This window comes from Mytilus edulis, chromosome 12 (assembly GCF_963676685.1).
Source record: "Mytilus edulis chromosome 12, xbMytEdul2.2, whole genome shotgun sequence".
In the NCBI taxonomy this organism is placed as follows: domain Eukaryota; kingdom Metazoa; phylum Mollusca; class Bivalvia; order Mytilida; family Mytilidae; genus Mytilus; species Mytilus edulis.
This window is the reverse complement of record NC_092355.1, coordinates 8,973,615-8,985,938: the sequence shown is the minus strand read 5'-3', so window position 1 is coordinate 8,985,938 and position 12,324 is coordinate 8,973,615.

Genomic DNA, 12,324 nt, shown 5'->3' with positions numbered 1-12,324 from the left:
AGTAAAAGATATTTAATCTACCATTTATTAACATCATACCGTACTTGTTACCAGAATATACAAATATAAGTGCATCTTATCTGAGAAACAGTCATAATATGCGTTCCTATTTCAATTTATTAGTACAAGTTTGTATCGTTTAAAGTTATCAGTCAATATGTGTTCTGCAGTGAGCACCATTCTGCCAACTTTCATTTGATACATACATTGTCAATATATATATGATATATCATTTGATATTTTACACCTATGCGTAGGATTTTTTTTTTATATTATGCATGTTATGTTCAACTTTCCAGTTTGTTCTTTTTATCGAGATTTATATGGTAGTGTTACATCTTACAAAGTCTGCAGGAAATATTTTGTAAAGAATTTCGCTCTGACCATTGCTAGGGGCCATCTTAAGCCTACAGTGAGGTGTGAGTTTTTTGCTCAGTGTTGAAGAATCATTGAGAACTTGGGAAGAAGAACATCAATACAAATGCTCCGTGGCTTTTCGTGTGTTTTTGATTTACATGTTCTTATTTTCTATCATTGATGGATACCCAATATTCCTTGTTTTACTGTTTTAAAAGTCCGTTGAAACAGTGGTATACTAATGTTGCCTTTAATTATGCACCCCTTATCTTGTTGCTTTTTTTATCTACATTGTGTCAAAGATCATATATGTTCGTTTAGTGTATGCTCACTTGTGTTGATATGTCTTTTGATTGAGTTTCAATTGATGATTCAATAGGTAAGGGTGAAGGTTGATACCTATTAAACGTTTAAACCTGCTGCATTTGTTTGCACCTGTCATAAGATAGGAACCTGATGTTTAGTAGTTGTCGTTTGTTGAAGTGGTTTATAAGTGTTTCTCGTTTGTCATTTGTTATATAGATAACAGTTAGAAACTGATTTTAACTAAAATTCCCTCCTTTAAGTGGTTTTGAGAAAAGTTCAAATTATAGCTACCGATTAATAATTGAATCAATGGTTATAAAGAAAATCATTGATATTTATTTTAGATCAATCACCATTGGAACAAAAAGATATATCAACATGCACATAGACATAGATAAGCGATACAGGATCCTTAAACCCTTTCGTTGTAAATTTCAAACGCTCTGATTGCTTAATGCATTAAGATTACAAAAGCGGACATATATATAATTGTTAATGCATATCTGTTTTTGCACAAATTAAATTATGTGATGGATGAAAAAAACAAAAAGTGTTTTCTTACTGTAAAATAAGAAGATGTGGTATTATTTCCAAAAAAACAACCAGACTTTTATAATTCTCTTTTTATGTTTGTCAAGTGTGTGTTCTTTTTTATTGGGGGGGGGGGGGGGAATTTCGTTCTGTATTGCAAGAGGGTTTGAAGGAAGATTAGTTATCTGCGTTATCGTAGTTAGACCAAAAATGAAACGTCTAAATGGATAATAAAACAATAAACGAAAAAACGAGACAGACCCGAATCAACAGTAATATGGACTACAATTGAGAGGTATCGCTATCTATAAAACCAAATTTACTCCAACATATTTTGCCTAAAAAACTCACTCTACCAAGTCAGGAATATAACAGTTGTTATCCATTCGTTTGATGTGTTTCAGCTTTTAATTTTGCCATTTGATTTGAGACTTCTTGATTTTTGACTTTTCGTTTTAAATTTTCTCTTGAATTACTTTACTAGTTTTTCTTTTTCTTCTTTTAATATACACTATCTTAAAAATGAATTTAAAACATTTTTTTTTTCTATTCAATATACTGACAAAATATATAATTAAATCAGCTATGTCGTCATCAAATATAACCCAGATACTCACTTAAGTATTTTTGTACACATAACCCTTTTAATACAAATATTCATTTTTTTAAAAAGACATTTGTGTCAGTTATATACAACTAGAAAAAGAAAAAGCAAACCACACTGTGTTATTATTTTCGTTAATTTTGTGAAATATCATTTCTGATCTTTTACCTCAAAAGGAGGTCTTGTTTTTATATTCATTTTCGAATCACCAATATTACCTTTCATAACTGTTGTGAACTGAAAAAGGTTGGGTTTTGTTTTCTAAACTTTAAAAGACATTCCATCTGTTTGAAACATTTAAACAAGTTAAACATGCATGAATATGCAATCAAAGCGTTATTTCATTATTTAATGGATCATTTAATACTTTTGAACTATTTATCATTGTTTAGAGCATAACTAATTGAAGAAAATATTGAAAAATATTCAACGAGTGACTGAACAACACATTAATTCACAAATTCGCGTAATTAGTGTTGTTCTGAATATTTTTCTATATTTGAATTCTTTAATTAGTTATTCTTTTTTTTTAAATTTAATGTAAAAAATGTATGGAACTATATGTTTTTTGTACGTATTCACAATTTGTTTTGATCCGCCGTAATCGATGTCTTGACAACGACTATTGTTGTATGACTTCAGAGAATGAAATAACCACGTTTATTTCACATGAGAAATTATTGGTTTTTTGTTTAACTGGGAAATCAATGTAATTCATTGCAACCAATGTAATAAAAAAATATATTTACTTTGGTTTTTAAGTTGAATTTATTTCTATTCATTGATATAGTTTTACTGCAGGGTTATTTGTTTAACGTCCCACACATTTCATCGGGTATCATTGTATACATTTTCCCTTTTTAGCCGAAAATGATTGTAATAAAATAACGGCTCTTGAAATCTATTTCTACTCTTTTACCTCAAAAGGAGGTCTTGGTTTTATATTGATTTTCGAATCAGCAATATTAATGTATAAGCAACGTTCTATTAAAATCGAAAAGACAACTCAAAAACAAAATAACAAGAAATTTGTCTAGACTAAGGTTTACATAAATATGAAATTATCTGTACTACTGAGTATCTAACATGCTATAAGTTTGCAGCAACACCAAATTCTCCAAATAACAAAACTATTTGAGATATGACGAAAGACATTAACTGATAAGATGTCTGGATTTACAAAGGCCAAATCTACATAAATGCACATATTACTTGTCAAAAATGCCTGAAAAAGGGACACAAACAAGACAAATGCCAAAACGATTGGGTTTGTAATGAATGTGGAAAAGAAGGGCATAAAGCAAAAGAATGCCAAACTTCTAGTAAACCAGCACCAGACAATGAAACTCCTAGTAAAACAGCATCAGACAATGAAGCTAATAAAACAGATGACCATTCTGATTCTAGTGAAAGTGAAAGTGGGGAAGAGACTGACATTGGTGATCATGTTGATCACAGTGAAACCCCACCTTCACAGTCCATATTGCTACCTACAGAAGCAATAACAGCAACAACAACGGCTATCAGTAAAGTCATTACAGAAATTGATCCTGATTTACAGGAGAAAAAAAAAAGAAAAAAGAAAAACAAAGACAAAACAAAAAGCAAGCCAAAAGTTGAACCAAAAGGACCAATAGACAAATTCATTGTAAACCCTGAATCAACAACACCAGTACAAAAACAGGGGAAAAGACCAGCAACAACCCCTACAGATGAATATCACAACAGACAAACTGATTCCAGTAAATCATCAAAGACATAGGTACAAGAACAGTTACCATATATCATTTCCTTTCAAAATATATTATCCATACAACAATGCCTAAGTCAATGGACATAATAATTTGTACAACTACAAATATCTGTATATACTCCTATTTTATATATATTTATAAAAAACAATTAAAAAAATATGTGGCAGTGTATGATACAATAACATTAGATTGTATATACTCTGCACAAAACAAAATAGAACAATAAACTCTATAAATAGATTGTTGTCAATATAATATGTATAGATCAATGAAACTACTCCTTTTTTTCCATATGAAATAACTAGTATAGTTATATATACATATGTAATAATTTGTGTTTCAATGTACCACAATATCAATATGTGCGCTATGTCATATAATCATGTAAACAGAAAAGCAATAGCACTCTACTATATTTATATAGATATGCAAATTAATTCCATCGCCATTTCCACACACCTGTATACAAAATGTAAACAAATCAGTTTGACCTATTTATACCTGTTTTTATATGCAGATAATTATCCTTTTTTAGTTGTAACCTCAAAAGTTTCCATTCATGCATTATGTCTTCTTTTTTTTAATTATTTGCATCAGAATCTCCGTGTCCTGCTAAATATTTGTATAATTAAAGTCAAGCCCCGTAAACAAAATAGTTGTAATATCTGCATGTACTGTTATCATAAGCACACGAAAGTATTTGATAATAATCTCCCGTTATTTTTGCTACTTGTTTATTAATGTCTTTATTTCTGAAAAGTGTTTTAAAAATATACAATTAACGAAAAATAAATTCAATACTCACCAATTCAGAAAGATATATATTATATCCATCACATTTATATATTTCTATGTACGGTATATTAGTCTATTAAAGTTAATCCTCGTGCGAATTAATCGTTTTACATGTGAAGGTCAATATATTTTACCAGCTAACAATTCTAAATATAGAAATAGGTGGAAACCTATTAAAGTCGGTCAATATGAAATTAAATGTATGTGTGTACATGTAATTATATTTAGTCTAGCAACTCACACAGTCAAAGCTAAAACTGTCATTAGAGATGCACATATGATTGTATTTTTATCTCTAAATTCTGTATATATTTGTATGTATATTCTGCTTTTTATATTTTAAATACATGTATCAAATCCTTTTTTTAAAACAAAATCAAGATGTCAACTAATCCATTGCATATATGTTCTTTAAATTGTCAGGGGTTAGGAAAATATGAAAAAAGAATTAGACTAAAAGAATGGATAAAACAACCAAAATGCAACATAATATTTTTACAAGAAACACATTTTTCGAACAATTCAATAGATAAAGAATTTACGGGCGATTTATATCATAGTTTTGGAAACACGCAATCAAGAGGTGTTTCGATTTATATCAACCAAAAAATTAAGTATGAAATCATAGATAAATATGTAGATCAAGACGGAAGAATTGTTTTAATCAATATAGAAATCGATAAAAATATATTTACCTTTGTAAACCTTTATGCCCCAAACACATGTAAAGATAGAAATATATTCTTTAAAAAAGCTTTAAGTGTCATTGAAAAATATAGTCTTGGTATAATTATCATAGGCGGTGATATGAATGAAACGCTTAATGTAAAAGATAGAAAAAGTAATAAAAAGGATCAACAAAAAATAAAAAATAAGACAAATGGGCTAAAAACTCTGATAAAAAACTAAAAGTTATAGATATATGGAGAGCTATAAATCCAAATAAAACGCAATATACCTGGAAAAGGAAAAATAATGAAGTAGCTAGTAGAATTGATTATTTTCTAGTAAGTGAAGATGTGAGACCAAGAGTACTCAGCACTGATATACGACCTGCAACAATTCAATATACAGATCACTTAGCGATTTCACTTAAAATTAATCATTGTCAAGGGAACAAAGGAAAGGGATACTTCAAATTAAACAACAATATTCTTAACGACGAATCATACAAAATAAAAATAAATACTTTGATAGATAAATATAAAAAATTAAGAAATAAAAAAAGTCTAGCAATCGTGTGGGATCTTTTTAAAATAGAAGTAAGAGAGAAAACTATTGAACATTGTAAATTAAAAGCTAAACATAAAAGAGATGAAATTACAAAACTAGAACAAGAACTTAAACTTTTGAATGAAATTCATGATAACAACCTGGATGGAAAAAATAATTTGCCAAATATAATAGATTCAATAAATAAAACAGAAGAAACGCTACAAACTCTATATTCAGATAAAATAAAAGGGGCACAAATAAGATCACGAGTTAAATGGATAGAAGAGGGCGAAAAAAATACAAAATATTTCTTGGGATTAGAAAAATCAAGACAAACAAGGAAAAACATTACTGCTATAAGGGACAGTAAAGGAGAAATAACAGAAGATCAAGGCAAAATATTAGATACGGGGAGAAATTATTATGTCAATTTATATAAGTCAACTAACCCTGATCTAACAGAAATTGAAAATTATATTGAAAAAACTAAAATAAATTACAAATTAAGTACAAAAGAAGGCAATGAAATTGACGGCAACCTGACAATAGAGGAATGTACACAATCTGTTTTTAAAATGAAACTTAATAAAACACCAGGTATCGATGGTCTCTCAATTGAATTTTATAGAGCTTTCTGGTCAAACTTACAAAACTTTGCTGTAGATGTTTTTAATAATTGCTATGAAAAAAATGAATTAACAAATTCTCAGAAACTTGGATTGATTACCCTTATATACAAGAAAAACGACCCATTAAATTTAGATAATTATAGACCAATTACCTTACTAAATGTAGATACCAAAATTATAGCATACTCTCTTGCACAAAGACTGAAACCAATATTGCATAAAATCATTCATAGTGATCAAAACGGTTATGTAAAAAACAGATATATAGGATTTAATATTAGACAAATCCAAGATATTATAGATTATTCGGAAAAATTCAATGTAGATGGAGCTATCCTATTTTTAGACTTCACAAAAGCATTTGACTCGCTAGAATGGGAATTTATGTATTGTTCTTTAAAGAAATTTGGCTTCCAGGAATCTCTTTTGAGGTGGATAAATACGTTATACACAGATATAAAGGGTTGCATATTAAATAATGGTTGGATTTCAAGACCTTTCAACATTGAGCGCGGAATCCGTCAAGGGTGTCCCGCGAGTTCTATAATTTTCGTAATTGCTGTTGAAATGTTAGCTAGTAGATTAAGACAAAAAATCTGAAAAAATATTTAAAGATTGGAATAAAAGAAATTTAACTATGTTAGGTAAGATAACTCTTGTTAAATCATTAATCTTACCGAATATTACTTATGTTGCATCTGTAACCGAAATTGATAACGAATACCTAGCAAAATTTAAAAAAATAATATACAGTTTTACATGGAATAATAAATCTGAAAAGGTTAAAAGGGATATAATAAGTAAAAATTACCATGCTGGCGGGCTTAAAATGATAAACGTAGATAAATATCTAGAAGCGATAAATATTAGTTGGGTAAAAAAACTCATCGACAACGAAGATCTATCACCCAATTGGAAAGTATTACCAAGATTTTATTTTGATAAATTTGGACAAGAATTCCTTATATTTAAAATGAATTTTACCAATATTAATTTGGTCTATAAACTGAAAGAACTAATTCCACACTTTTACTTAAGAATAATCAAATCATGGATAAATACAAAATCTGAAAAGGAATTGGATCATCTATCATATAAACAAATAAGACAGCAGCTTATATGGGGCAATAAAAATATCAAATTAAACGGTAAATGTCTCATCTTCAAAAACTGGATAAACAGCAAAATTCTTTTTTTAAATGACATTATTGATAATAAAGGAAAATTTAACCAAAACATGATCTTAGATAAACTTTCCTGTCATGCTAACTGGTTTTCAGAATATTCTTAATTAATGAAAGCAATACCAAAACAGTGGTTACAAGAGCTAACTAAAGAAAAATCATTAAAAACAAAAGTCACCATTGACTCCGAATATAAATTTAAAGATAAAAAAGGGAAAATGGATTCACTTAAAAACATTTCCTCCAAAGACATTTACATCTCCCTCTTAAATAGATATTATGAAAAACCAATAGGATTCAAAAATGGGACAACATATTTATCTTGGAAAACAACACAAACAAAAGACAACAAATGCTAAATTATATCTTTTACTATATACAAGATAATAAATTCAAAATGTTAAGATGGAAATTTCTGCACTACATTTTACCAACCAAACAATTACTTTTCTTTTGGAAAATAACTAAAACTCCGCTATGTAATATTTGTGATGTCATCGAAGATTATGAGCACTACTTTTTAACATGCAAATTTCTGAAATCATTTTGGAATCAAATAAAACTTTTACTTGATAAACTTAAAATAGGACATCACATCATATCAATTAAATCACTTTTGTACGGATACAAAATAAACGATACAAGTTACTACAGTATTAATGATTTAATTACAATTATTCTTTTTACTGTATACAAAGGATACTATATATCCGAACAAAAAACAAAACAAATTAATATGCTTGAAATTTTCAAAAAAGAATTTCTTCAATATCATGAAATATTGATAAATAAAGAAGGCAAATACGAAAAATTCCATAATCTGGTTGCAGCAAAAATTAAATTAATTTCATAAATTAGAATTTATTATACATCATGTTATCATATTTCTATTCAGTTACATACATGTCATTATTACTATATATACATATTGTGCACTAACAAGTACTAACTTATCAATAAAATGCTATATACTAATGTTAACGAGGCCGGGATAAGGTACCGGTACTTCTTGTGTCTCTAACAAATGTAAAATTCAAATACAATATTATAACATTTAAAAAAAAAAAAAAAAAAAAAAAGATGTCTGGATTTGAATGACACATGACAAGAGACACCCACTGACATGGTTTCTAGATTTGAACAGAACATAACAAATGACAATTCAATAACAAAACAATCCATGCAACAACTCAATAACAAAACAATCCATGAGACAACTCAATAACAAAACAATCCATGAGACAACTCGATAACAAAACAATCCATGAGACAACTCAATAACAAAACAATCCATGAGACAACCCAATAACAAAACCATCCATGAGACAACTCAATAACAAAACAATCAATGAGACAAAACAATCCATGAGACAACACAATAACAAAACAATCCATGAGACAACACAATAACAAAACAATCCATGAGACAACCCAATAACAAAACAATCCACGAGAGAACTCAATAACAAAACAATCAATGAGACAACTCAATAACAAAACAATCCATGAGACAACTCAATAACAAAACAATTCTTGAGACAACCCAATAACAAAACAATCCATGAGACAACACAATAACAAAACAATCCACGAGAGAACTCAATTACAAAACAATCCATGAGACAACCCAATAACAAAACCATCCATGAGACAACTCAATAACAAAACAATCCATGAGACAACTCAATAACAAAACAATCTATGAGACAAAACAATCCATGAGACAACACAATATCAAAACAATCCATGAGACAACACAATAACAAAACAATCCATGAGACAACTCAATAACAAAACAATTCTTGAGATAACTCAATAACAAAACAATCCATTAGACAACTAAATAACAAAACAATCGATGAGACAACTCAATAACAAGACAATCCATGAGACAACACAATAACAAACCAATCCATCAGACAACTCAATAACAAAACAATCCATGAGAGAACTCAATAACAAAACAATCCATGAGACAACTCAATAACAAAACAATCCATGAGACAACTCAATAACAAAACAATCAATCAGAAAACTCATTAACAAAACAATCCATGAGACAACTCAATAACAAAACAATCCATCAGAAAACTCAATAACAAAACAATCAATGAGACAACTCAATAACAAAACAATCTATGAGACAACCCAATAACAAAACAATCCACGAGACAACTCAATAACAAAACAATCCATGAGACAACTCAATAACAAAACAATCCATGAGACAACTCAATAACAAAACAATCAATGAGACAACTCAATAACAAAACAATCCATGAGACAACTCAATAACAAAACAATCAATGAGACAACTCAATTTTTGAGACAACTCAATAACAAAACAATCCATGAGACAACCCAATAACAAAACAATCTATTAGACAACTCAATAACAAAACAATCCATGAGACAACTCAATAACAAAACAATCTATGAGACAACTCAATAACAAAACAATCCATGAGACAACTCAATAACAAAACAATCAATGAGACAACTCAATAACAAAACAATTCATGAGACAACCCAATAACAAAACAATCCATCAGAAAACTCAATAACAAAACAATCCATCAGAAAACTCAATACCAAAACAATCTATGACACAACTCAATAACAAAACAATCCATGAGACAACTCAATAACAAAACAATCCATGAGATAACTCAATAACAAAACAATCCATGAGACAACTCAATAACAAAACAATCCATGAGACAACTCAATAACAAAACAATCCATGAGACAACTCAATAACAAAACAATCCATGAGACAACTCAATAACAAAACAATCCATGAGACAACTCAATAACAAAACAATCCATAAGACAACTCAATAACAAAACAATCTATGAGACAACTCAATAACAAAACAATCCATCAGAAAACTCAATAACAAAACAATCCATGAGAGAACTCAATAACAAAACAATCCATGAGAAAACTCAATAACAAAACAATCCATCAGAAAACCCAATAACAAAACAATCCATGAGACAATTCAATAACAAAACAATCAATGAGACAACTCAATTTTTGAGACAACTCAATAACAAAACAATCCATTAGACAACTCAATAACAAAATCATCCATGAGACAACTCAATAACAAAACAATCGATGAGACAACTCTTCACAAATGTGTAATTGTCTGTACTATATACCAGGTAATAAATCATTTCCACTCTTTTGATGGAAAAATTGTGAATAATAAAAAAAAAAAACATCAACCGCTCGTCATTTGCAGCAAAACCAAATTCTTCAAATTATAAAAAAAATTTGAGACATCACAAATGACATCCATTGACAAGGTTCCTGGATTTGAACAGAACATGACATGACAAAACACACAAAATTACAAGGTTCCGGGATTTGTACAGAACATGACAAAAGGTATCCATTGACAAGTTTCCTAGATTTGAACAGCACATGACATGGAAAAAGACATCCACTGACAAGGTTCTTGGATTTGAAAGGAACATGACACGACAAAACACACAAAATGACAAGGTTTCAGGATTTGAACAGAACATGGCATGATAAAAGACTATTTTCAATGCATGTGGTAACACCAAAAGGTACTGCATGTGGTATAACGAACATGTGCTATGCTCAATGCATTTGGTAAAACCAGAATGTGCTATGTTAAATGCATGTGGTAACACTAAAATTTGATATGTTCAATGCATTTGGTAAAACTAGAATGTGGTATGTTTAATGCATGTGGTAACATTTAAATGAGCTAAGTTCAATGGATGTGGTTACACTAGAATTTGCTATCTTCATTGCATGTGGTAACAACTAAATGAGCTATGTTCAATGGATGTGGTTACACTATAATTTGCTATGTTCATTGCATGTGGTAACAGAATGTGCTATGTTCAATGTATGTGGTAATAATATATTGTGATATAATCTATGCATGTGTTAACAATTGAATGATCTATTCACAATGCATGTGGTAACACTAGAATGTGCTATATGCAATACATGTTGACACATTAGAATGTGTTATGCTCAATGCATGTAGTAACACTAATATGTGCTATTCACAATGGATGTGGTAAAAATACAATATGCTATGTTCAATGCATGTGATTACACAAGAATGTGCTATGTTTAATACATGTGGTTACATTAGAATGTGCTATGCTCTATGGATGTGGTTAAAATAGTATGTGATATGTTAAAGGCATCCGGTAACACTTGAATGTGCTATGTTCTATGCATGTGGTTAAAAAAGAATGTGACATGTTCAAGGCATGTGGTAATACTAGAATATGTTATGTTCAATGCATGTGGTAACACTAGAATGTGCCATGTTTAATGCATGTGGTAACACGAGAATGTGCTATGTTCTTTGCATGTGGTAACAATAGAATGAGCTGTGTTCTAGGCATGTGGTAACACGAAAATATGCTATGTTCTATACATGAGGTAGCACAATAAAGTGCTATATTCTATGGATGTGGTAAAAATAGAATTTGTTATGTTAAAGGCATGTGGTAACACTAAAGTGTCCTATATTCTATGCATATGGTAATACTAGAATGTGATATGTTTAATGCATTTGGTATCAATTGAATGTGCTATGTTCAAGGCATGTGGTAACACTATTATGTGCTATGTTCAATGCATGTGAACACACTAAAATGTGCTATGTTCAATGAATGTTGTAACAATTGAATGTGCTATGTTCAATGCATGTGTTAACAAGAATGTGTTATGTTCAATGAATGCGGTAACAAGAATGTGCTATGTTCAATGCATGTGGTAACACTAGAATGTGCTATGTTCAATGAATGTTGTAGTACTAGAATTTGCTATGTTCATTGCACTTGGTAACACTAGAATGTGCTGTGTTCTACGAATGTGGTAACACTGGAATGTGCTATGTTCGATGCACGTGGTAAGACTAGAATGTGTAATGTTTAATGCATTTGGT